The following is a 26,208-nucleotide window of genomic DNA, read 5'->3' on the forward strand; positions in this document are numbered from 1 at the left end:
CCTGAAACAAAGTTTATCCCAGTCCATATGCGGTCGCAACTTAGATCTAGATCTAGGAAATTTGCCCCAGGGCTGTCCCCATAGTACTAATGGACAGAGGCAGCTGCTAAATGCTTTATCTCACATTTGGGGTACCTCTAAATATCTACGGTATCACCCTAGTTATTATCAAAAGGTGAAATATAAATCTAGACCTTGGAATAGATAAGATTACTCTAGACATCAAATGTGGTACTTCAATCCTAGCATCTAACAGGAAAATTGGATAGGCTTAAAAATGGCCCACAAGGGTTGTTGCTCTAGTACTAACCTACGAATCTACATTAAACAACATTCAATATATTCCTCATGACAATGTTAAAAAGCACATCATTGCAATATTGAAATGAAGTATCCCCTCTGAAGAATGAAGAGTGGCACAGCAAAGTTTTAACAACTTTTAAAAGCTGTCTTACCTTCTGCCTCAGTTCCTTGTGAACTGATTATGACCCTTATCCATCCCTAGCATGAGACCTGATCTTAGCCGTACCTATCAAGCTTGCCTTTTTCTTGATCTTTGAGCATAATCAGGGTGCTCCATAGAATACATAAGTGTTGTGCATGTTTATCACCTATGTTCAAATGACCTATAGGTAACTGGGTTGCATTTAGTGGGCAAATCCTTTTTACTTAGGTATTCTACTGTATTGCACCAGGCAGTTCTCCATTCATTTCATCTGGTATGTATTATTATTATATTACATAACAATTGTAAACTGGTTAGATGTCTTTCTATAGGCACATTCTGAGTATCCTACTATTCACAGTAGGTGCAATCTTAGGTATGTTTACTCTGTGCCTCACATTATGCCTTACAACATCTAAAGACTGCATATATTTAATTTAATATGCTGTTGTTGCTTACTTTGTATACTTAGTTGTTTATAATCTAATTGGGTCATGGCTAATAAAAGTCACCTGTGGTCAACTTCATCCACTGCATTAATAAAACAATTGGCTAGCTTTTTGCCATGCTAAATGTTTTATCAGCTTTTAAAGGCTTTGAAAGCTGACATGAAAACTGGTAAAACTTTTCATGCTCCTATGTTTTTTTTTTCTGTTACTAGTAGTATATGGAGTATTCAACGAATTGTGGTTAGGTCTCATCGATCATAACTTTTTTTAAGTGGTCTCAATGAATATCAAGAAATACCTCTCAAGCTTTGTTCGAGAGGTGCATTTCTTGTCATCTATGTCTCAAACACATAATTAGTTGGTTATGATTTGATACCTGATCATAATCCTATATGTAGTGCATGGAGTGCCTCAATTGCATTCTGAATTTAGGAAACAACAACTTTGTTAAGGACCTTTCAGATGTAAACAAATGCTTAATATTTTGTTAATCATGGTTAAGCTCAAATATTTTGCTAGAACCAAAATAGCGGCCACCACAAAACAGCAATGAAATATTAAAACAGTTGAAACAGCTGTAAAATACTTCAGGCTAACACACTTATTTTTTGTGTGTGGTATCACAAAGTGTATTTCAGATTTTAAAGTTGTAGATCAAAGATACACTTTTGTTTCTGATTACCCTGTGAAATGCAGTGCAAAGTTTTTTTTTTTTTTTTTTTTTTTTTTACAGCTTTCAAAGCTGCAAAGCACCACACTCTCCTACATTTTTTCTCTTTGTCTTATAGTAGATTGGGGCAGCTAAAGTTCCATTTACTGCAAAATCATATTTGGCAGGACAAGTGGTTATGACTTTCAAAACCATGAAATGCTTAGAATACAAACACCCCCCCTTGCTCTTTCTCTGTAACTGGTTGTGTACGGAGCAGGTCAAGCTTCCTGCACTGTAAAGAATTATGATCGTCTCTCTCTAGTAACAACTAAGTTATAACTGGTTATATATGGAGCAGGTCAAGCTCCATGCACTGTAAATAATTATACTCGGTTCTCTCCAGTAATAACTATGTTGTTATATGTTATTAAAAACAGATGTCAAGATTAACCAGGTTGTGGATGGCGATTCATTACTGAGAATAAGCAGAAGAGCAGGATAAGTTATTTCTTACACTTATTTAATTGAATTGCACTTCTGTAACACTTATAATTGTGCTATACAGTTAATCTAATACATTTTGCACTGTTATAAAGCTTTTTTACTGTTTAACTGCATTTATGTAATGTGTTATACTGTTTTAACTGTATTTTTCATTGCTAGATACTGTTTCATTACTCTAATTGCATGTTTACTGAATTACTTAACTGTAAACTGCCTTTTCATACTGAGAGTTGTATTTTCTGTTTGTGAGTGCTCCATCTATGCTTTTTTGTGCATTTTTGATTTTTTGAGGTTTCTGTGTTCTAGTCTGGTATCATATAACTGATTGGTTTGCAGTTAAAAGCATTCTCTAGAGTATCCTTGCTCCTTTATCCGTTTAAAACTTTCATTTAGTGGCTACAGCTAGTAGCTGTAATAGTGTGCATTACTATAATTGCATTTTTATTTAATCACTAAACTGTAAACTGCTTTTTCATACTGAGACTTGTATTTTCTCTTTGTGAGTGCTTTTTCTATGCATTTATTGTAAGGTTTCTGTGTTCTGCTCAGGTGGCATAATCTTGATAGAGGCCTGCTGTTGTCCAGGCCTGGTAGTTTTGTTTGTTGAGTTTCCTGTGTTTCTGGTAGCCATTTTCTGGTGATAGTCTGTTTTCTTCATTATTATAGAGAGTAACAGGGTTTCCTGACCTTCTGTAGCATGAGTGATTGGGTAATAGCAGGGGCTAGTAAGACTGAATAGTAATTCGATCTTCTTGATTCTTCCATCCTTTCTGGTATATAAACCCTGTGTCTGCAAAAGGCTGAGCTTGTATTTACCAAGCTGTGGATGGTGATTCATTACTGAGATTAAGCAGAAATTCCTTAAGATTCCAAGAGCAGGATAAGTTATTTATTACACTTATTTCATTGAATTGCACTTCTGTAATGCTTATAATTGTGCTATACAGTTAATCTACTACATTTTGCACTGTTATAAAGCTTTTTTTTCCTGTTTCACTGTATTTATGTACTGTTTTATACTGTTTTAGCTGTATTTTTCACTGCTAGATACTGTTTCATTATTCTAATTGCATGTTTACTGAATTACTTAACTGTAAACTGCTTTTTCATACTGAAAGTTGTATTTTCTGTTTCTGAGTGGTCTATCCGTGCTTTTCTGTGCATTTTTGATTTTTTGAGGTTTCTGTGTTCTAATCAGGTATCATATAACTGATTTGTTTGCAGTTAAAAGCATTCTCTAGAGTATTTCTCCCTTATCTGTTTAAAACCTTCATTTAGTGGCAACAGCTAGTAGCTGTAATAGTTTCATACCCCCTTCCATATTGTTGTCTTGTTCTTATACTTGGTGGCTTTCAGTTGCCCACCCATACTGTATATTTGATCTGGGACACTCCTCCCAGTCTAGTGTCATTAGTTCATTCTACTTAATAGAGTGAGAACATTTGTGAAGGCCAACCCACTTAGATTCTTAGCCTTGAATTATCTTATAGCTTTCTCCTTTTCCACTTTACTAAAAAAAAAAAAATCTAAGCTTGTTTCCCCCCCTTCCTGTAACAAGTCTAGTCCAGATACAGATTTGCTGCATCCAGGACTGTTTGTAAGCTCCTAAGGCCCCAAAACCTTTCTGTGTTGGAGGGAAGCCTTCTAGCTTATCAGTGGGAGTGTTGACCACTAGGTAGCCTATCTACCACATAAGGAGTGGTGTCTGGCCCAGAAATTTTATTTATTGTCCATTTGGGCAGTTTTTTCCATCTCTCTCAACTTTCTGATTTAAAAGCCCACATTTGCAGTTGTTTCCCCCCTTTCCTGTAACTAGTCAAGTCCAGATACAGATTTGCTGTATCCAGGACTGCTTGTAAGCTTCTGAGCCCAAGAACATAAAATAAAAAATCCAAACTTATACGTGGAAACACCAGTTTAATAGGACACAACACAGAATCCCAATGACTAAGCGCTTTCACCATAGCAATGGCTTCATCAGAGTGCTGTTGGGTGGTACAAACAAAATTTAAATACCATGAAATTCTATTACCCAGCCAATCAACATTCAATGACATCATCACAGCACATTTAAATTTAAATAAACAGGTGACAAACTGTAGTACAAAATATTATCTACTCAAAATCTAAAATGTATAATATGTAAAAAATACATTTTGCTAAAAGATGCTGAAAATTAAATCTGTACTTGAATTAAACTCAAACACAGATCTTAAAAATGTGTAAGACCTTTTTATGTACAAAAATGTGAGACACGTTCATAGCTTAGTTGCTTTAGTCTTAAGCCTGGGGAGAATGGCAATACTGTCATTAAGTCCCAGTGGATGAGTGGCATTTAATCTAAGTTGCCACATAGTCTCCAAATTTTCCACCTTGTGCTTTAAATCACCCCCTCTTTCATTGCATTTCACCCTGACTATAACAAAACAAATGATTTTTTTGAAATTGGCACAGTTTAAGCTATGCCTATAAAATGCATTGTGGACATCTTTGATTCTGATGGCCCTGACATGTTCAGCAATACTCTCCCTCAATTTATGTACAGTTTTACCAACATAAAAATTTGTGCAACTGGTGCAGGTTGCCACATACACTAACATATTAGTGTTGCAACAACACCTACCTGGGCAAGCTAATGTACGATTCTACCCAGTGACAGACACATAAGGGCCATCATTGATGTACTTGCATGCCCTAAACGCTCCACATTTGTACATTCTAGAAATCAAGGCTTTACTAGATGGATTTTCCATAATATCTTTTACATTCCTCCCTTGACTGTACACTATCTTTGGTTTGGGTCCTAAGATCTCCTTACATGTGTCTGTGAGACCCAAATGCCATGCATTATTGAACACCAAAACAATATCCTAAGCAAGATGATTATACCTAAGAACCATTACAGCAGAAACATCAACTGAATCTTGAAGAGACTTCACAGGAAGCCCTGCACCAAGAATAGGTTGGTAAAGGGTATTCCTTTTCTTCAAAATCTCATGCTTAATCCTCAGAATAAGTTTTAAGGTATAACCCCTATCTAGGAACATACCCACAAGTTGGAACAGCTTTTTTTAAATATGTCAGGGTTACTCACCAACCTGGACAACCTAACCATCTGCCCCTTGATGATACCCTTCTTCTGATGGTGAGGGTGACAGCTGCTGTAATGAAGCACTGAACTGGAAAAGGTTTTCTTCCTGTGGATACTACTTTCCAAAACTGTGCCATCAAATTTAAGATTAATGTCCAAGTAGTTAATTTCACTTGGATGCCAGGAGTGAGTAAACCTGAAAAAATAGTGGTACTGTTGACAAACTCAAGGAACAAATTGGCTTCCTGTTCATTTCCCTTCCATAGAATGAGAATATCATCCAAAAATCTGTTATATAACAGAATTTTGGACATAAACCTAGAGGTGAAGACAAAACTTTCTTCCCAAAACAGGAGCACTAAATTAGCAAAAATTGGGGCACATTTTGCTCCCATAGCTACTCCCGCTGTTTGTTGGTAAATTTCCCCTTCAAAGAGCAAGAAATTATTTCTTAGGACAATTTCCATTAAATCAACCAATAAACTGATTTTAGTCCTGTTACAGGTTTTACTGTTTAATAGACCTTCCCTAAAGAAGTCTAAACCCTCTTTGTGGGGTATTGTAGTAAAATAATTGATCACATCAATATTGCGGAAAGAAAATGGCACTGATAAGTCCACACCCCTAAGTCTTTCCAAGCAATGCCAAGAGTCCCTTAAAATGTATAACACAATGAACTCCAGGAATTAGACTGCAGATATTTTATAATATTTTATTCCAAAACCATTTTCTTCACTCCAATGCTCTTCACTCTAGCGCCTCGGCTACAACATAGCCTTTAACAGAGTACATCCATTTTCTAAAAACAGTCATCTTATATATTAACCTTAAAACAGTTAAACAATTATTAAATTAACTTAAAATACTTATTTTTTTAAAAAGTTCATTAAACAAAACAATCCACGCACACAGTATATAAAGGAATTGCTCCTGTTTTGTCTAACTAATAATATTTTTATGTTCGATGGAATTTTATATAGGCAGAAGTAAGGCACAGCCATGGGGGTTGCTTTCGCCCCCATGTATGCAAATTTATTTATGGGCCTGGTAGAAAATCATCATATTTATAAAAGCAGGTTTTACAATTTATTTGTACTTGATTATTGTAGATTTATAGATTACCTGATTTTTATATGTAAGGAAGGAGGAGAACAGGTGGATGCATTTGTGAATTATTTGAATGACAATGAATTTGCTATTAAATTTGAAGGATTGCAAATAGGGGTGAAGGTTAATTATGTAGATATTACATTAGAAGTACTTGATATAGGAGCTATTAAAACTCACATCCATAGAAAATTTGATCAGCCTAATTTTATTTTTCATGCCACCAGCTGTCATCCCAAACATACTCTGACAGCGATTCCATATGGTGAGCTACTTAGAGTAAGCAGGTTATGTAGTGATATACGAGAACGAACAGAGGAAATTGAAAGAGTAGCAGTAATGTTTAGTAAAAGGGGCTACGCTGACAGCATAATCAATGAAAGTTTAAAAAGGATAAATCATAAAGGAAGGGTTTTACTGTACAAAAACAAAAAGGTAGTAGTTTGATAACTAGACAGTGTCCGGATCAAAATGAAGAAATATTTTATGTGTCGGTGTATAATTTATTTTCAGCTACCGAAGAAAAACTGCTATCTGAATATTGGAACTTTCTGAAAAAGAGATTTCTGCCCTTCAGAATGTAAGATTGCATTTCTCATATAAAAGAGGGCGTAGTATAAAGGACTTTCTAGTGAAAGGAGCTTGCAAAAGATCACAACTTAAAATTATGAAGGAAGTACCCATTGTGGGTACGAAAAAGTGTGGCAAATGTTCAATATGTCAACATATAGTACCTGCATTTCCCATGATTAATGGTAAAAAGTTTCAAACAAATGGAGTTTTTACATGTAAAAGTAAGGGGGTAGTGTATACTTTGAGCTGTGAATGTCAAACGTTATATATAGGAGAGACAAAAAGGTGTTTGAACGAAAGAATAAAAGAACACATCAGAGATATTAAAAATCAAAAGGATATTAGGTCAGTAGCAAAACATTTTAATATGAAACATCAGGGTAATTTGGAGAGTTTAAGGGTTTCAGTTTTAGAACAGGTAAAGGATGAATTTCTAAATGAAGAAAGTATTAAATATTTTTGAAGAAAAAAAGAATCCATTCGGATACTGAAATTTAATACATTACAGCCAAGAGGTATAAATAAGAAACGTAATTGGAAGAGTTTTGTTTAATGAACTTTTTAAAAAAATAAGTCTTTTAAGTTAACTGAATAATTGTTTAATTGTTTAAAGGTTAATATATAAGATGACAGTTTTTAGAAAATGGATGTACTCTGTTAAAGGCTATGTTGTAGCCAAGGCACTAGAGTGAAGAGCATTGGAGTGAAGAACATTGGTTTTGGAATAAAATATTATAACATTTCTGCAGTCTAATTCCTGGAGTTCATTGTGATATATATTATTACTTAGTTTGGTGGTTTTTGGTAGTCTCTTAAAATGTGCCCAAATTCACCCAACACTGTTTTAGTACATGCGTCAACAAAGGCTGACAATTGTTCAGTTTTGGACCCTCTGGCTGCCACAATAGGCCTAAAGGGAGGATTAGAAATAGGCTTATGTGTCTTGGGTATACTGAACATAACCAGTATAACCAGATGTGGAACAGATAGATACAAGGATAGTGTACAGTCGAGGGAGGAATGTAAAAGATATTATGGAAAATCCCTCTAGTAAATCCTTGATTTCTAGAATGTACAAATGTGGAGCGTGTAGGGCATGTAAGTACATCAGTGATGGCCTTTATGTGTCTGTCACTGGGTACAATAGTACATTAGCTTGCCCAGGTAGGTGTCGTTGCAACATTAATATGTTAGTTTATGTGGCAACCTGCACCAGTTGCACAAATTTTTATGTTGGTAAAACTGTAAGTAAATTGAGGGAGGGGAATTGCTGAACATGTCAGGACCATCAGAATCAAAGCTGTCCACAATGTATTGTATAGGCATAGTTTAAACTGTACCAATTTCAAAAAATTCATTTTTTTTTGTTATAGACAGGGTGAAATGCAATGAAAGAGGGGGTGATTTAAAGCTCAAGGTGTAAAATTTGGAGACTATGTGGCAACTTATATTAAATGCCACTCATCCATCGGGACTTAATGAGAGTATTGCCATTCTCCCTATGCTTAAGACTAAAGCAACTAAGATATAAACGTGTTTCACATTTTTGTACATAAAAAGGTCTTATACATTTTTAACATCTGTGTTTGAGTTTAATTCAAGTACAGGTTTAATTTTTCAACATCTTTTATCAAAAAGTATTTTTTACATGTTATACATTTTAGATTTTGAGTAGATAATATTTTGTACTACAATTTGTCAACTGTTTGTTTAAATTTAAATGTGCTGTGATGATGTCATTGAATGTTGATTGGCTGGGTAATACAATTTCATGTTATTTAAATGTTGTTTGTACCACCCAGCAGTACTCTGATGAAGCCATTGCTATGGTGAAAGCACTTAGTCATTGGAATTCTGTGTTGTGTCCTATTAAACCAGTGTTTCCACGTATAAGTTTGGATTATTTTATTTTATAAGCTTCTGAGCCTCCCAAGCCTTTCTGTGTTAGAGGGAAGCCTTCTAGCTTATCAGAGAGAGAGTAGTAAGCACTAGGTAGCCTATCTACCACATAAGGAGTGGTTTCAGGCCCAAAAATTGTATTTATTGGTCTTTTGGGAAGTTTCTTCCATCTCTTTCAACTTTCTGGCTTAAAAGCCTGTGCTTGCACTTGTTTCCCCCCTTTCCTGTAACTAGTCTAGTCCAGATACAGATTTGCTGTGCCCAAGACTGTACGCTTCTGAGCCCCACAAGCCCTTCTGTGTTGGAGGGAAGCCATCTAGCTTATCAGTGGGAATGATAAGCACTAGGCAGCATATCTACCACAAGAGGAGTGGTTCCTGGCCCAGAAACTGTAGTTTATTGGCCATTTGGACAGTTTTTCCATCTCTCTCAACTTTCTGTTTTAAAAGCCCACATTTGCTCTTGTTAGCTGCCTTTCCTGTAACTAGTCTAGTCCAGATATAGACTTACTGTATCCAGGACTGTTTGAAAGCTTCTGGGTGGTGCCATAGTCTGCTCTTCAATTTTTCCCTTAGATCTACTAGTTCTCTCCTCTCCTGCACTTATACTAGCTTATTAGTCTAGCACTTTACCAGACTTCTTGTAGCAATTATTGTAGCACACAAGTGCTACCAGCACTATATGTTCCACAAGGACGCATATCTAGTACTTATTATCAATGCCCACCCCTCCAGGCATGTCTAAAGTTCAGTTCTCTGTGCTTTCTCCTATTAACCTGGTGAACTTGGGCATCCTGAGGCAATGTAGCAACTGCCTCATGTACACTGACAACCCCCTCCTCTTACCTTCCAACAGTCAGACTTGCGAGAGATGCACTTATATATCCAAATTGGAAGCCACTCACTCTCCAGCCAAGACTGGAATAGCTGGTCAAGAGGAGAAGGTCAACACTTGCACCACACCACATGGAACACATAGCCCTCTGGAACACACACCAGCATTGCCTTCCAAAAAAACACAAACCACACACCCACCTTCACAGAGGCCCTCAATAAAAATCTACGCAAGCAGCACAGACCTCCAAGGCAGAAATGCACTCGACCACCACAACACAACACTAATCATGAGACACATAACTCTCCTAAACAGTGTGCCACTCAACCAAAGCCCCTAAGGCAAAACAGCATGCCCAACACACTAGTAATAGGTGACTCAATAGTGAGGCGCACTGATGTCCCACTCACTAGGTTGAATAAGGAGAAAGTAACAGTCAGGTGCCTGTCAGATGCCAGGATACAACACATAATGCATGCACTCAGGTCGCTCAACAACTGGTACAAATATGACTCTGTCAATGTACATGTGGGTGTGAATGGTCTGAGACGTACCTCCCTGGACTACATGAAAAGAGACATGGAGGAGTTCTCAGATTATGTAGCCCAGGTGGGTATGACCCTTGCCCTGAGCAGCATCCTGCCATCACCCAGAGTGAGTACCCACAGTACAAGCAGAAAATGATTGATTTCAACAATTGGCTAAGTTTCTGGTGTCATTCTAAGGGGATCCAGTATCTGTCTACCTGGGATGACATGATTGACAGACCTCAATGCTTTGCCAGAGATGGCCTGCATCTGTCACCCCTGGGCTTCCGGATACTGGCCAAGACTCTTGCCACCCCCCATAGTGCCTTTTTTAGGTAGTGTACCAAAGACAAAATTATCACCGTAACAGCTACAAACAAATGCAATCTGAGGGTCATGTTGCTTAATGCAAGGTCTAAATCTCAAAATGCACTCGCTCGAGGCACTTCTTAAAATGGAGAACATCGACATTTGTGCTGTAACAGAGACCTGGTTCAAGGCAGCAGAAAGGACCCCTGCACTACCAGGCCATAACTCATTCCACACCTTTCAGCCCCAGAACTTGTACTGAAGCTCCAAAGGCAGTGGTGTTTCCATAGTCATAAAGGATGCACATACCCCCAGACTGGTAGTCCAACATAATGCATCAGAGATACTTCAGGTGTAGCTAACATTGGGTAAAACAGCGATTCAAGTCGTAGCCTGATATAGGTTTCCAACCATGTCCCAAGGCTTGCACTTCACATTCCTAAGCACCCTGCAAAATATTAGGGTCCAACCTAACACTCTCTTACTAGGCGACTTCAACTACTTCTCTATTAACTGGGTAAACTACTCATGTACCAATACACTAGCCCAATGTTTCCTGAAGTTCATTAATTCCAATGTCCTGGACTAGCTCATTCTTACCCCCACTAGAGGTAGCAACATCCTTGACCTGGTCATTACTAACATGGGTGACCGTTGCTCTACATCAATATCATCTCCTCCCTGGTTAGATCTGACCACAAACTAATCACCTTGGAAATCCACATCCCTCCCACCCCACCCCCCCAGCAAAGGTAACCACCATGATAAACTTATCCAAAGCTTACTTTGGGATCCTAAAAGCAGAGGTCGCTAACTTCACGGGATCCATGTAAATGAAGAATAGTTGCATGATCACAAAATCATACACCGGTGCACTGTACGAGCACGTACACAAATGCATGGATCTCGCCATACTCAATAGAACCAAGACACTCTCCTCCAAGGAAAGGAAGCCAATCTGGTGGTCCCCTGCCATAAACAAACTCTACAACAAAAGGAAGAAACTGATGCTGAATAAGGTGAAGTCCCAAGACTAAAAATCTCCCTTATCTGCCTCAACAAAAAGTTGAGATTCCTCAACAAATCCTCTAAAGTTAGGTATGAAAACAGAATTGCAGCAGATAGTAAAGACAACCACAAGGTCTTCTATAGTTATGTAAAAAATCTCCATGGCAATACCCAGATTTGTTCTGAGCTACTGCACAATGGTACCTCCTATACCGAGCCAAGAGATATTGCCAGTATACTGGCCGACAGATTCAGTGCCAACTTTCCCCCTCCCTCCAAAGGACCAATCACAATACCAGTAGATTTCCAGGCACCCAGTATTACTGCTGCACAGGTTAAATCAGCACTGTCCAAGGCCAAGAATACAGCTTCTATGGGACCTGACAATATCCCTGGTTGTGTTCTACATGAACTACTGAGTGAACTGGCACCTCACTTGTGTGCCCTGTACAATCAGAGCCTCACCTCAGGCTTTGTCCCTGCCAAATGGTGCACTGCTACAGTCATCCCTCTCCACAAAGGAGGAGCAACTACAAACCATGGGAACTATCGCCCCATTAGCCTAACAAGTCTGATATGCAAAGCTATGGAATGCATCATCAGGGACCTAATAAACAAGGATATAGGGAATCTCCAAACTCTGGATTCCACACAGTTTGGTTTTGTGAAGGGTAGATCATGCCTGCTCAACTTGGTTGACTTCTTTGAGTCAGTCGCCAGAGCTGTGGATGAAGGCAAGGCGTTTCACACAGCCTACCTTGATCTGGCTAAGGCTTTTGATACCATTCCCCACTCAGGAATCATAGAAAACTTCACTAAGCTTGGCATCAACCCCTATATCACTAGGTGGGTTGCAAACTGGCTCACAGATAGAACCCACAGTGTGAAAGTAGCTCACTCCAAGTCAGACTGCCATTTAGTCACAAATGGAGTCCCACAGGGTTCGGTCCTGGGTCCGCTCCTGTTTGGTATCTACTTCTCTGAAGTCTAGGCCAACATGAAGGGACTCTGGCTGACAAAGTTCACAGACAATTGCAAGTTGGAAGCTATTAGTAACTCCCCAAGTGATGTTGACATCCTACAGAATGGCCTCACGGTGACCAATGACTTGTGTCAGAACCATGGCCTTAAGCTCAATGCCAAAAAATGTGTCGTCATCCCCTTTGGGAAAATACCCGGTTCCCATGAATTACCACATTGATGGCAGTCCACTGAACACAGAAGGCGTTATAACACAGGTCGACAGCAACCTCTCTTTTTGATCACCACATTGCCACTGTGGTCAGAAAGTCCTTCTATGTGGCACATCTCATTACTAAGGGTTTTGCATCCAGGAAGAAAGATGTCATTGTCTCCCTCTACTCTTCCCTTATTAGGTCAATCATCAAGTACAATGCCCCATTTGGCATGTACCTCACTAGACACCTGCAACAACTGGAGAGGCCACAAAAGTAATTCACAAAGAGGATCCTAGGCCTTAAACACCTGTCCTATATGGACAGACTCAGTAAATTCTAACTATTCTCTGTCTCATATCGCCTACTTAGAGGCGATCTCTGTTTGACTTACAAAGCCATGTCTGACCCAGCTCTGTTAGAAATGCTACATCTAAAGAAATCCCAATCCCTCCACACCATATGCTTCAGAAACCTCAACCACATTATCACAATCAACAGAACGTGCTGGAGGGACAGGTTCATAACCCAGAGACTGCCCATGCTATGGAACAGACTTCCCATACATGTCAAGCAGAGCACCTTGCTGACTCTCTTCAAGAGAAATCTTGATGAGTGGATGGGAAACAGAAAATTCACCACGGGGATGACTCCAGTGGCTCTACTCAACAGAGGCACTGGGAACTAAGGTTGGGTGGGTCTATGCCAGGGTAATTCTATGGCTGGGCTTGTAAAGGCCCCAGGTCCATTAGCCTAGTTCACACATATGAACCTATGAACTCTTGAGGTAAATTTCTTGACATCTATTTCTCAAAAATATGGCAACTTAGTTTTGACCAGTAATTTCATCATAATCCTGTGTATGTGACATTTATTCTGTTTTAACTAGTAACACGTTTCTATAAGAGAAATTAATTTGAGCTAGCATATGTTTATATAAGAACAGATGTCTGTTTAGGCTTTGCTTGTATGTGGACACTTCCTTCTGTATAAGATGTGGAGGTGTTTAATAAAGCCTACATGGTATTTTTTTACTGTATAAGCATTGTACCACAGTGCTTACATGAAAGTAAGCAGGTTTGTGATCCAGTAAGCACTGCTGGGTGGCGCACATGCACTCACCAATACGGGAAGTTCCGTGGCATGAAAATCACCTCATAAGTAGGCGATTCTCATGCAAATGAGGCGGGTAGAGCAATCCAGCAAGCAGCTCTGCAGACCCCACATCAGTGTCAATAGTGTACATGGAAAAATTCTGTGTACAGGACTATAAAAAGACAAAAGGGACTGTAAACATGCTGATAGATGGACTGAAATGACATAGCACACACAGATATGTGTGAAACTATCCTCTGTGTGCCTCAAACGATATATTAAATACATTAAAATAAATATTTTTTTAACAATCTGGACATGTTTGCACAGCACACCACTGTGACAAACATGCTTTATATATAAAAAAATAAAACAAATGTGGAAAAACTCAAAATTAGTATAATGAGACAGAAATGTATTACAGGACCCTGCATGCAGTATTTACAATGGTGCACAGGTGCTGTTGCTAACATAGCAGGGCTTGGAAGCATGTAGTTAGGGTGTGAACACGGAACCCTATGCAAATGAGGTGGAGTTACTGAATAGCATAATGGAGTAACTGTGTCCACAGATCCCTTCTGTGTAGGCAGAGAACAATGGTGGTGTCCACAGAAGAGGCAGCTGGCATCAGGAGAGGGTGTGTCCACTAACTTCTGAGCTGATTGGAGCACAGCTGCTCCTGTTTGCTTGGGGTGCCGCTGTGCTGAGTGTGCACATCTGGGGGGTATGCATTGATTTCTAAGCTTTGTTTAGCTATGGGATGCATGTTTGTGTGGTGTGCCACTGTGCTGAGAGTATCTAAAAGGCCAATGATGTATTGATCACTGTTGATCCTTGTTTAACTTAAACTAGGGCCATTAAATGAAGTTAATGATATACTAGGCAGGTGCAATGCATCATAGATAGTCATTCATGTAGGCAGCACATACCATAGAGCACTATAAAGTATACTTACACTAAACAGTCTGATTTTCCTCCATACTCTGCACCATTGCAGTACAGACTTGGGAATTTTAACTGAACGAATGCTAGTGGCTGCTGCAGGCCTGCTACATCTGTATGTGCTAGATGCTAAAGACGATGCCGCTGCTGCTGCTGACAATAGGCCTAGGCAGAGAAAAAGAAGAGTGTTCAGGCCCAGGGGTAACCTTCCAGGAGCTACAAGAGCTGTAGATTGTAGAGCACTACAGGATGGATAGGGACATACCACAAGAACTGACTGAGCTCTGCCATCCTCATCTCAGACCCAGAGCCAACAGAGGGGAACCCATCCCAGTGGAAAAAAAAGGTATGTGTAATCCTTAGGACAATAGCCACAGGCACCTTCCAAAGACCAACTAGGGACATCATGGGAATCTCACAGGCATCAGCATCCAGGGTACTCCACCAGTTCCTGGATGCCATGCTTCCACTTTCCAGTGAGCACATTTATTTTCCACTCACCCCTGAGGTGAGGGCCAGCAACATGCAACTCTTCTGCCATATAGTACTGGGTGCCACAGATTGCACTTACGTACACATCAAGGCACCACCTGGTGAGGAGGGTAAAATCTACATCAACCGCAAGGGGTACCACTCCAACTGCCAGGTCATGTGCAATGCACAGGGCATTATCATGAAGATGTGTGCTGGAAGCCCTGGCAGCTATCAAGACTCCAATATCTGGCACGCATTACAGCTATACCAGATGTTTGCTAGGTGGGACATTCCACACAGCCATTTACTGGGGGATGCTGGCTATACCCTGGAACCATGGATGATGACACCCATCAGAAATGCACACATACCCACAGAAGAATGCCATAATGAGGCACATGCACAAACTAGGAACATTATCGAGCATGTTTTTGGGTTGCTGAAGTCACGGTTCCAGTGCCTCGATGTATCTTGTGGAGTCCTGCAGTACTTTCCAGCTACATGTGCACATATGCTAATAGTATGTGCCACGCTACACAATATGATCCTGTGGGAGCAGCTGCAGTAGGATCAGCATAGGGAAGGGATGCACAGCCCTCCACCAGTGCCTACATCACCACAGCCACACTCACAGGAGGACTCAGAGAAGGATCCCCTAATGATGTCCCTGTAGGCAGGTAAAGATGTGCCCAGTATGCTCTGACATTGGCTAAGAGACAATGCATAGCATATTCACTGACAACCCAGGGCCATAGGGACCAGCACCTAATTCCTACGCACATACATATATCAACATAGCTGATGCCAGGCAAACCACACGACCTGTATCTAACCATGTAATAGCTGTGTACTGCTTGCATCACACAGAGTCAGCCCTGAACTACAGTTCTGTCAACACACTAATTGTAAGGATTACTACAATAAGGTATCATATGTATAGATCTGCTGCTGTTATGCAAGGAAATATAGTGGGCAGTGTGGTCAGATTTAACATCTACATGACACTACAGATACCCAGTCCAATAGTATGTATTCCTCAATATTCACTAGGCCTCATGGTTGGAATATTCACAACAGCAGGTAAGGGAGATGTTAAACAGTGAGCACACATGATATTTGGACTACTGTCTACCCAAGCTTATCAACTGCTGTTTTCCCCCACCCCCAACACAGCAGTGTACCGCTTATATCTGCATTAACAGAAATTCAGCTATGGTATAACAGTGGACCAGGCAATCTTGGGGCAGTAACATAGCTATCGCTCACACATTTTATATCTCTCTTCACACAGGATACCATTGTGAATATGTCTGCTGTTGACTGTGTGATGAATGACTCCTCTCTGTCTAGCGACCTATGTGGCTCAGTGGACTAGGGAATCTAGCATGGGTGATGGTGTTGATGATTATAATCTGGAACTACTCACATCTTTTGCATGTGAACCTATGAACTCTTGAGGTAAATTTCTTGACATCTATTTCTCAAAAATATGGCAACTTAGTTTTGACCAGTAATTTCATCATAATCCTGTGTATGTGACATTTATTCTGTTTTAACTAGTAACACGTTTCTATAAGAGAAATTAATTTGAGCTAGCATATGTTTATATAAGAACAGATGTCTGTTTAGGCTTTGCTTGTATGTGGACACTTCCTTCTGTATAAGATGTGGAGGTGTTTAATAAAGCCTACATGGTATTTTTTACTGTATAAGCATTGTACCACAGTGCTTACATGAAAGTAAGCAGGTCTGTGATCCAGTAAGCACTGCTGGGTGGCGCACATGCACTCACCAATACGGGAAGTTCCGTGGCATGAAAATCACCTCATAAGTAGGCGATTCTCACGCAAATGAGGCGGGTAGAGCAATCCAGCAAGCAGCTCTGCAGACCCCACATCAGTGTCAATAGTGTACATGGAAAAATTCTGTGTACAGGACTATGAAAAGACAAAAGGGGCTGTAAAAATGCTGATAGATGGACTGAAATGACATAGCACACACAGATATGTGTGAAACTATCCTCTGTGTGCCTCAAACGATATATTAAATACATTAAAATAAATATTTTTTAACAATCTGGACATGTTTGCACAGCACACCACTGTGACAAACATGCTTTATATATAAAAAAATAAAACAAATGTGGAAAAACTCAAAATTAGTATAATGAGACAGAAATGTATTACAGGACCCTGCATGCAGTATTTACAATGGTGCACAGGTGCTGTTGCTAACATAGCAGGGCTTGGAAGCATGTAGTTAGGGTGTGAACACGGAACCCTATGCAAATGAGGTGGAGTTACTGAATAGCATAATGGAGTAACTGTGTCCACAGATCCCTTCTGTGTAGGCAGAGAACAATGGTGGTGTCCACAGAAGAGGCAGCTGGCATCAGGAGAGGGTGTGTCCACTAACTTCTGAGCTGATTGGAGCACAGCTGCTCCTGTTTGCTTGGGGTGCCGCTGTGCTGAGTGTGCACGTCTGGGGGGTATGCATTGATTTCTAAGCTTTGTTTAGCTATGGGATGCATGTTTGTGTGGTGTGCCACTGTGCTGAGAGTATCTAAAAGGCCAATGATGTATTGATCACTGTTGATCCTTGTTTAACTTAAACTAGGGCCATTAAATGAAGTTAATGATATACTAGGCAGGTGCAATGCATCATAGATAGTCATTCATGCAGGCAGCACATACCATAGAGCACTATAAAGTATACTTACACTAAACAGTCTGATTTTCCTCCATACTCTGCACCATTGCAGTACAGACTTGGGAATTTTAACTGAACAAATGCTAGTGGCTGCTGCAGGCCTGCTACATCTGTATGTGCTAGATGCTAAAGACGATGCCGCTGCTGCTGCTGACAATAGGCCTAGGCAGAGAAAAAGAAGAGTGTTCAGGCCCAGGGGTAACCTTCCAGGAGCTACAAGAGCTGTAGATTGTAGAGCACTACAGGATGGATAGGGACATACCACAAGAACTGACTGAGCTCTGCCATCCTCATCTCAGACCCAGAGCCAACAGAGGGGAACCCATCCCAGTGGAAAAAAAAGGTATGTGTAATCCTTAGGACAATAGCCACAGGCACCTTCCAAAGACCAACTAGGGACATCATGGGAATCTCACAGGCATCAGCATCCAGGGTACTCCACCAGTTCCTGGATGCCATGCTTCCACTTTCCAGTGAGCACATTTATTTTCCACTCACCCCTGAGGTGAGGGCCAGCAACATGCAACCCTTCTGCCATATAGTACTGGGTGCCACAGATTGCACTTATGTACACATCAAGGCACCACCTGGTGAGGAGGGTAAAATCTACATCAACCGCAAGGGGTACCACTCCAACTGCCAGGTCATGTGCAATGCACAGGGCATTATCATGAAGATGTGTGCTGGAAGCCCTGGCAGCTATCAAGACTCCAATATCTGGCACGCATTACAGCTATACCAGATGTTTGCTAGGTGGGACATTCCACATAGCCATTTACTGGGGGATGCTGGCTATACCCTGGAAGCATGGATGATGACACCCATCAGAAATGCACACATACCCACAGAAGAATGCCATAATGAGGCACATGCACAAACTAGGAACATTATTGAGCATGTTTTGGGTTGCTGAAGTCACGGTTCCAGTGCCTCGATGTATCGAGTCCTGCAGTACTTTCCAGCTACATGTGCACATATGCTAATAGTATGTGCCACGCTACACAATATGATCCTGTGGGAGCAGCTGCAGTAGGATCAGCATAGGGAAGGGATGCACAGCCCTCCACCAGTGCCTACATCACCACAGCCACACTCACAGGAGGACTCAGAGAAGGATCCCCTAATGATGTCCCTGTAGGCAGGTAAAGATGTGCCCAGTATGCTCTGACATTGGCTAAGAGACAATGCATAGCATATTCACTGACAACCCAGGGCCATAGGGACCAGCACCTAATTCCTACGCACATACATATATCAACATAGCTGATGCCAGGCAAACCACACGACCTGTATCTAACCATGTAATAGCTGTGTACTGCTTGCATCACACAGAGTCAGCCCTGAACTACAGTTCTGTCAACACACTAATTGTAAGGATTACTACAATAAGGTATCATATGTATAGATCTGCTGCTGTTATGCAAGGAAATATAGTGGGCAGTGTGGTCAGATTTAACATCTACATGACACTACAGATACCCAGTCCAATAGTATGTATTCCTCAATATTCACTAGGCCTCATGGTTGGAATATTCACAACAGCAGGTAAGGGAGATGTTAAACAGTGAGCACACATGATATTTGGACTACTGTCTACCCAAGCTTATCAACTGCTGTTTTCCCCCACCCCCAACACAGCAGTGTACCGCTTATATCTGCATTAACAGAAATTCAACTATGGTATAACAGTGGACCGGGCAATCTTGGGGCAGTAACATAGCTATTGCTCACACATTTTATATCTCTCTTCATACAGGATACCATTATGAATATGTCTGCTGTTGACTGTGTGATGAATGACTCCTCTCTGTCTAGCGACCTATGTGGCTCAGTGGACTAGGGAATCTAGCATGGGTGATGGTGTTGATGATTATAATCTGGAACTACTCACATCTTTTGCATGTGAGGTGGTACTATGTTGGTGTTTTCACAGAATGTCATATCACTCAACTTCTTAGTGCAAAAAATCTGGACAAATCAAGAAAGATTGGGGGACAAAGTCCCAAACATAGGGACAGAATTGAAATAATAGTCACATAATCCTAGACATTCGATGTAATAAAAGTTGTTGCAGTATCACATATTTTATGAAGGATATAAAGTCTGAAATGCAACTGTTTGTCTATAGATAGTGGAATGTATTGATGTCCAACATCAATAAAGCACCAGAAGACCACAAATATATGAGGACCAGACCAAACATATGAGGCACAACTTTGGACATTCTGTGAAAAGCAGGTGAGTTGAGAGGTATGCAGACTGGCAGTCTGTTGGTGGTGTAACATTATCAATCTCAGTCACACACTAACTACAGCAGACAGCTGGGGAATGCCATGGACATGTTGAGTAAAATGTAGTACTGCAAAAACAGGGACAGATGTTAATGTCTGTAACACACAAAATCCCAGACTGGAGTACAGGTAGGTGTGGCCTGGTGTCACATTATAAGTACTGATAGTCCCACTGGGCATGCCCATACACTTAGAAAAAATGAGCACACTTCCATTGCCTCATCAGTGAAATTACCTGCTGTGTATAATTGTCTATACATATATATAAGTATACATATCCAGCTGTCAGCTTTTCTCTCTCACATGCATAGTATCTCTATCACTATGTAGTGTCAGATAGATATATACCTATAAATATAGCTATATATATATAGCTATATATATTAAAATGATACTTAGACTCCCCCCATATGTCTACATAACACATATACATATCATACACACACACACACACACACACACACACACACACACACACACACACACACACACACACACACACACACACACACAGAGCTACATTTATATATACATCCCTGTTATATACAGGAATATGTGTCCTTGCCCACAGTTTCGCTTAACTAACTGCAAGCAGCCACATATGGCTGTACTGGTAACTGTACACACATAGCCAGGATGACAACATTTATCTCACTGCTAGGATACTAGTTGCAGATAACAGTATGAAGCAATATCACTCTGTAGGCCACAGATGCTGTTCAACACAAGCCTAGTCTGTGTAATGCACAAGTGCTGTGCCTGCAATCGCATATACAACAGACATAACCTGTGGCACATGTGATAAGTACTGTGCTCTATAGTGTATAAACCTAGATAGGTAGGGGATCTAATCTCACTCCAGCCCACTTGATGTTTGTCTCTGTGTGTCTATACACCCCTGCAAAATAATAGACATGCACTTATTGGCTCTTCACCTGTAATGGTCATGCACCTTTTGAACCTGTAACTTGCTGCTGGCTGCCAAACTGCCCTCTTCTTCAAGCCCTGATGATGTCAACCACCTTAAGACTACCAGCTGACAGTGTAACATCAGACATAAGCCTTGTCCCATGTGATAAGTACTGAAGTGTAGAGCGTGTAAGACTAGATTGGTAGGGGCTCTAATCTCACTCTAGGCCATCTGGTGTATGTGTATATCCATATGGCATATGTATCATAGCCTTTGTAATGTAGACATAGTTAGTGTTTTGCATTATTTTATTTTTAGTGAATGATGTAGCCCCCCAAATGACTAACCATAACAAGGCTTGCTGATATCAACAAGCAGTATATGTTCTAAATGGATTGCACCAGCAGGCATGAGATGTGCTGTGTGCATTGCGTACTGTGATCTGTAGTGTGTACCACTACATAGGTAAGTGTTCTAATGTACATACAGCCAACGGGCACTACAGGTGTGCCTTGGCATGTCATGTATGCAGTGAGTGGCAGAGGTGCTAGCCTGAATGTGCCCATGTTTGTGTGTGAGGCTGTTATAGCATTATACATAATGTTATGGAGCCATAGGACATGTGAACCTAACTAGCATAATGGCCCTTCAGCCATCACAATTGGAAACATCTATATACCCCTCGGTACAGGATTGGCACATATTGCCCAGTCCAAGAGGGACAAAGGCAGATGCCGTGTATTGAGATGATGGTCACACAGCCAATCAAACAGATGGCATGTGCTGAGGTGCACTGAGGTGCTTTGTGTACCATTAGCCAGGGTGTGTCTCAAGGGTGTTTTTATGTTTGCTAGGCAAATGTCTCCCACAAGCATGTAGTACTTACATCACATAGTAGGCCAATGTCTATAGAGTGAGTTATCCATCTACTATGCTCCCTACAGACAGGTAGCATATGCCCTCCAGTAGGGTCACACCTTGCACTGCATGCAAGGCACAGATCACCTCTGAATAGACTGTAAGCCAGAGGTGGCAATGACACCCATTGCAGACAAACAGCAGTGAACACATACTGAAGATGTGCAGTGGCCTTCTGAGGGAACATGCTGTTGTGTGCAAGTGCCAGTACAGCTTAATAAGCTATGTCAACAAATGTCTGTTGGAGTCAGATATTGGCATGCTGAGGGAAGAGTATGTAGAGGCTATGAGTATGTCACCTACTAGTGACTGTGGCCTCAGCTATGTCATTTGACTCATGCCATACCACTGTAGAGACATGGTGATCTGAGGCACATTAGGTGTACACCTGTGTAGCCACTTTTCAACCCTGGGTATGTACATCACATGTTTGCACTGATGTGCTATTAATTTGGGACACCTGATGGTAAGGATACTCTCTCTCTCTCTCTCTATATATATATATATATATATATATATATATATATATATATATATATATATATATATATATATATATATATATATTCGCTTGGTGATTATGGCCATTAGTATGTCACCAGGCATACTGCCATACCTTCCTCCAGGATAATGACATAACAGAGATACTCTATGAGTGCTCACAATTGGCAGGCAGCAGTCAACAGTGTTAGCCACAGTCATTCAATACTCAAGTGTACTGTGTTGACATGCAGTCCAAGCAGTAGAAGACCCAAGACTGCACTCAGTTGAGCACTGCTGCTTACAGATTAGGTGTTGGAGTCAGATGTCCCCGTGTTGTGCATATCTGCCATCAATGGGCCATGTAGTGAGCCCTACAATTACAGTATCATGGATGCCTACATGGGCGCTTTGTACATTTTGCCCAAATGGGTGGTATAGTCAGAAGGCTTGGCTCAGTCTGGGGGTTGTACAGCCTGATGTACCCTCACCCATGTCCACCACATATTATAGTCATGCACCCCATGTCAAACATCCATAGTGTGTACAGTCAACCATGTGTACACCACAGATATGTGTGCTGAGCAGCTCTGTGATGATCGCCCCTATGGGCATACAGTAATGGATAGTTACACAAAGAATTGTATAGTTATTAGGTCAGTGGATGCACCACCTCTGTGCAAGGGTTGAACAGGTGCCATAGTCCACTCAGCTGGTGTGCAGATAGTGGTGTCTGTATGAATGCAAGAGCTACCCAATGGTGTTATTAACCCATGTCAGGTCACAGGTGGTTATTAGCCTGGAATGTTAGTATGTGCAACAGATGCTGTGTGCCTTCCATTGTGAGGCCTGTTATGAACTGCTCTGTCAATATGGTGGGTACGGGACAGGTTGTAGGACTGCCATGTGTTACATGTGGTGGAGACTAAGGAGTGTACATGATGTAGACAGTGTGGGAGTACAGGTTAGCTATGGGTACAGACCCATCATATGTGGCATCATGATGTCTGCAATCAGCAACTATCTGGGCCTGTCCTTTGGGGTTACACATGTCACTACACTGTGTGTACAGTCCTGATTTGTGTGAGGGGCAACAGGTGTCACTTACTGTGTCTACACAACATCACAACAACACGACAATCATAACTGATGTTGGCCAACTGTCTGAACTGGACACAGGATATTTGTAGATGGGTACACTCCATCACCAAAGCCTGCGGATGTGTAAGTTACAAAAACACAAGTGACACGTATCAAGGGTAGCAGACCTCATCACAAATTATGAATGCAGGGCTATGCTGACTGCTACCAATGTCCTTGTTTGACTGTCATATACATCTGAACCTCTGGAGACATGCACATATACTGGTGTATCTTGCTGATATCATATTTCTGCTGTACTGCTATGCCATCCTGTGCCCCCTTACTGCCACCATGTGTCCATAGGTTATCCCCTCAGATTCCTGTGTAACAATAACACCTGTACAACATCATACAACATAAGGTACACAAAAGTATGTTGCGTCCTCATGACACATGCCAGCATACAGTATAGGTTGCTGACTACTGCAAGAGGCATGGCAACACATGTCTACAGTACACTAGTACATGTCAAGTAATATAGTCACCCTGTGCATCAGACACATAGCTTCATGTCCCTGCATTGATGGGAAGTATGACAGGGATGCGGCACAGGTATCATCACATCCACAGGGTGTGGTGTAGGGTTTGCTGAAGTCCTAGGCTGGCCCAAATGATTGACAGAATGTGTGTGAGTCAGAAATGGGAGCGGGTTACATGGACCATAGAAAAGTGCCGTGTGTGTCTGTAGGTGACCTGTGACAGTGGTGTGTGAGTCTGTGTGTGTACACAGTTAAGCTCAGTGCTGGTCCTACACATCTGTATTTTGGACAGCTTTGGACCATACATGGTAGAGTTGACATTTTACCATCTTCAGCCCTGAACACAAGAACTGGCTCTGCCAGGAGCTGCACTGGCACCACCTTGCCCAAGTCAGACATGGTGCTAGTACCTGATGGTGACTGTTGTATGTTAGGACTGTGCCCTCACAGGACCGCCCAGGGCACAATCCCATTGCCTGCCATGTCAAGGGGTGGATAGCACACTCCCTTCTGTTGTGGTGGATGTACTGCCACTATTGGAGCATGACTGTGTATGGCCGTGTGGACTCTCAGCAGATGGTGTTGCTGACCTACATCCATAGGTCTGATACCCTACTCCAACCATATGTTCCAGCACAGGCAATATGTGTGGTCCAAGGCAGACACTGTCTCAGCCCATCATCTGTTCACTAGGCAGGTGCAATCTGCATCAGTGAACCAATCCAGGGTGTCCCCAATGCTGTGGAGGCAGTCACAGATGTCAGACTGTGTTGCATCCATAACCCTAAGCATACATCTGGTGTTCCATTCAGAATATGTCTGTGCCTCCATGATGGCCCAAAACATGCACCGAGTGACCCATGATGTGACACCTGCAACAGGTGGTGGATGGACAGCAATCCTCCTATGATCACCCCTGTCAATCCACCTGTGTTGGACCTCGCCAGATCTCTGGCTATGGCCAGTGACTACATTCACTGAAGCCATAGTTGCCACACTGTCCTGTTCAATGTCACCACCCTTTGACTGTCCAAAATCTGTGGCCTCTGGGAACTGGGTATGTGTGGGCATACTGACTGTGTGCAGTGACAATGGGGGCCAAAGAGGGATACCAACCTCTGGGACAGATTCAGCCCTCAACAACCCCACTTGTGCCTCACTGTGGCCATCTACATCATCAGAGTCTGAAGGGTCACTGACATCAGGTTGTGTGACATCAGTCACCTTTGGAAACCAAGACAAAAGCAGTACATTACTACCTGCAGTATTGTGTATGGAAACTCCACAAAGGCTCATAATAACAGGATCCACAACTGCATTACCAATCTCACATCTTCTCTTCTCCACTGTCATGCACAACCGACTCCCTCACAACAAAATACACATTCCACTCAAGCCCTTTATAGCAAGCACATCAAATAAATCACATGAAACTTTGCCAGTATAATTTCCCTTTTAGATATGCAATATGACACTATACTTGATGAAGCAACACTTAACACCCAGTACACCTATCTTAATAAATGTATAGACATACACTTTTTAATGCCTAAGGTATGTACCATCAACCTTTCTGTTTTTAGAAGGCATGTTGGATTAATTGCCTCATGTAACCCATGAGGTGTATTCACTCTTAACTATAACTGCACAAGTGTTTCTATTCATTCAACTACAATGCTGTGATTAACCACTCTAGGAACCTCAGGTACATGTCCCAGACTGGAACATACCAACATTCTATTCTGGTTACACTCAACATTAATTGTACATAGGCCATTATTCTGGCCCTTAACTTTAATAGCATAGATATGTTCCATAGCAATACAGCATCAAGCTTACCAGGAGCAGGACCATGGCCTGGGACAACAGCTGATGAATCTGTAAAAAGGTGAGGGTGGGGTAATCTCACTACTATCACATATTGCAGCACAACAAGGTAATACCTACATACATCTCACATTTGCAGTAGCTTCTGTGTTACTTGATGTATTGGTGACATTCTGAGTATGAGTGTACAATGGAGTTTAAACCTCACCCTCCAAAGCACTTAGACCTGACACCCAAGTAAAGGTATGTACAGCCTGACAGAATGACTGCTACAGTATTACAATGGTGATCACAGTAAGCTTACATGCATTCTCCTCTGCTGTGGACACTGTGGCACCCACCTCCACCATGTATGGTGTAATGGATG

The sequence above is a fragment of the Protopterus annectens genome, chromosome 5.part0 (genome assembly GCF_019279795.1).
Source record: "Protopterus annectens isolate FY-2018-M chromosome 5.part0, PAN1.0, whole genome shotgun sequence".
NCBI classification, from domain to species: Eukaryota; Metazoa; Chordata; order Ceratodontiformes; family Protopteridae; genus Protopterus; species Protopterus annectens.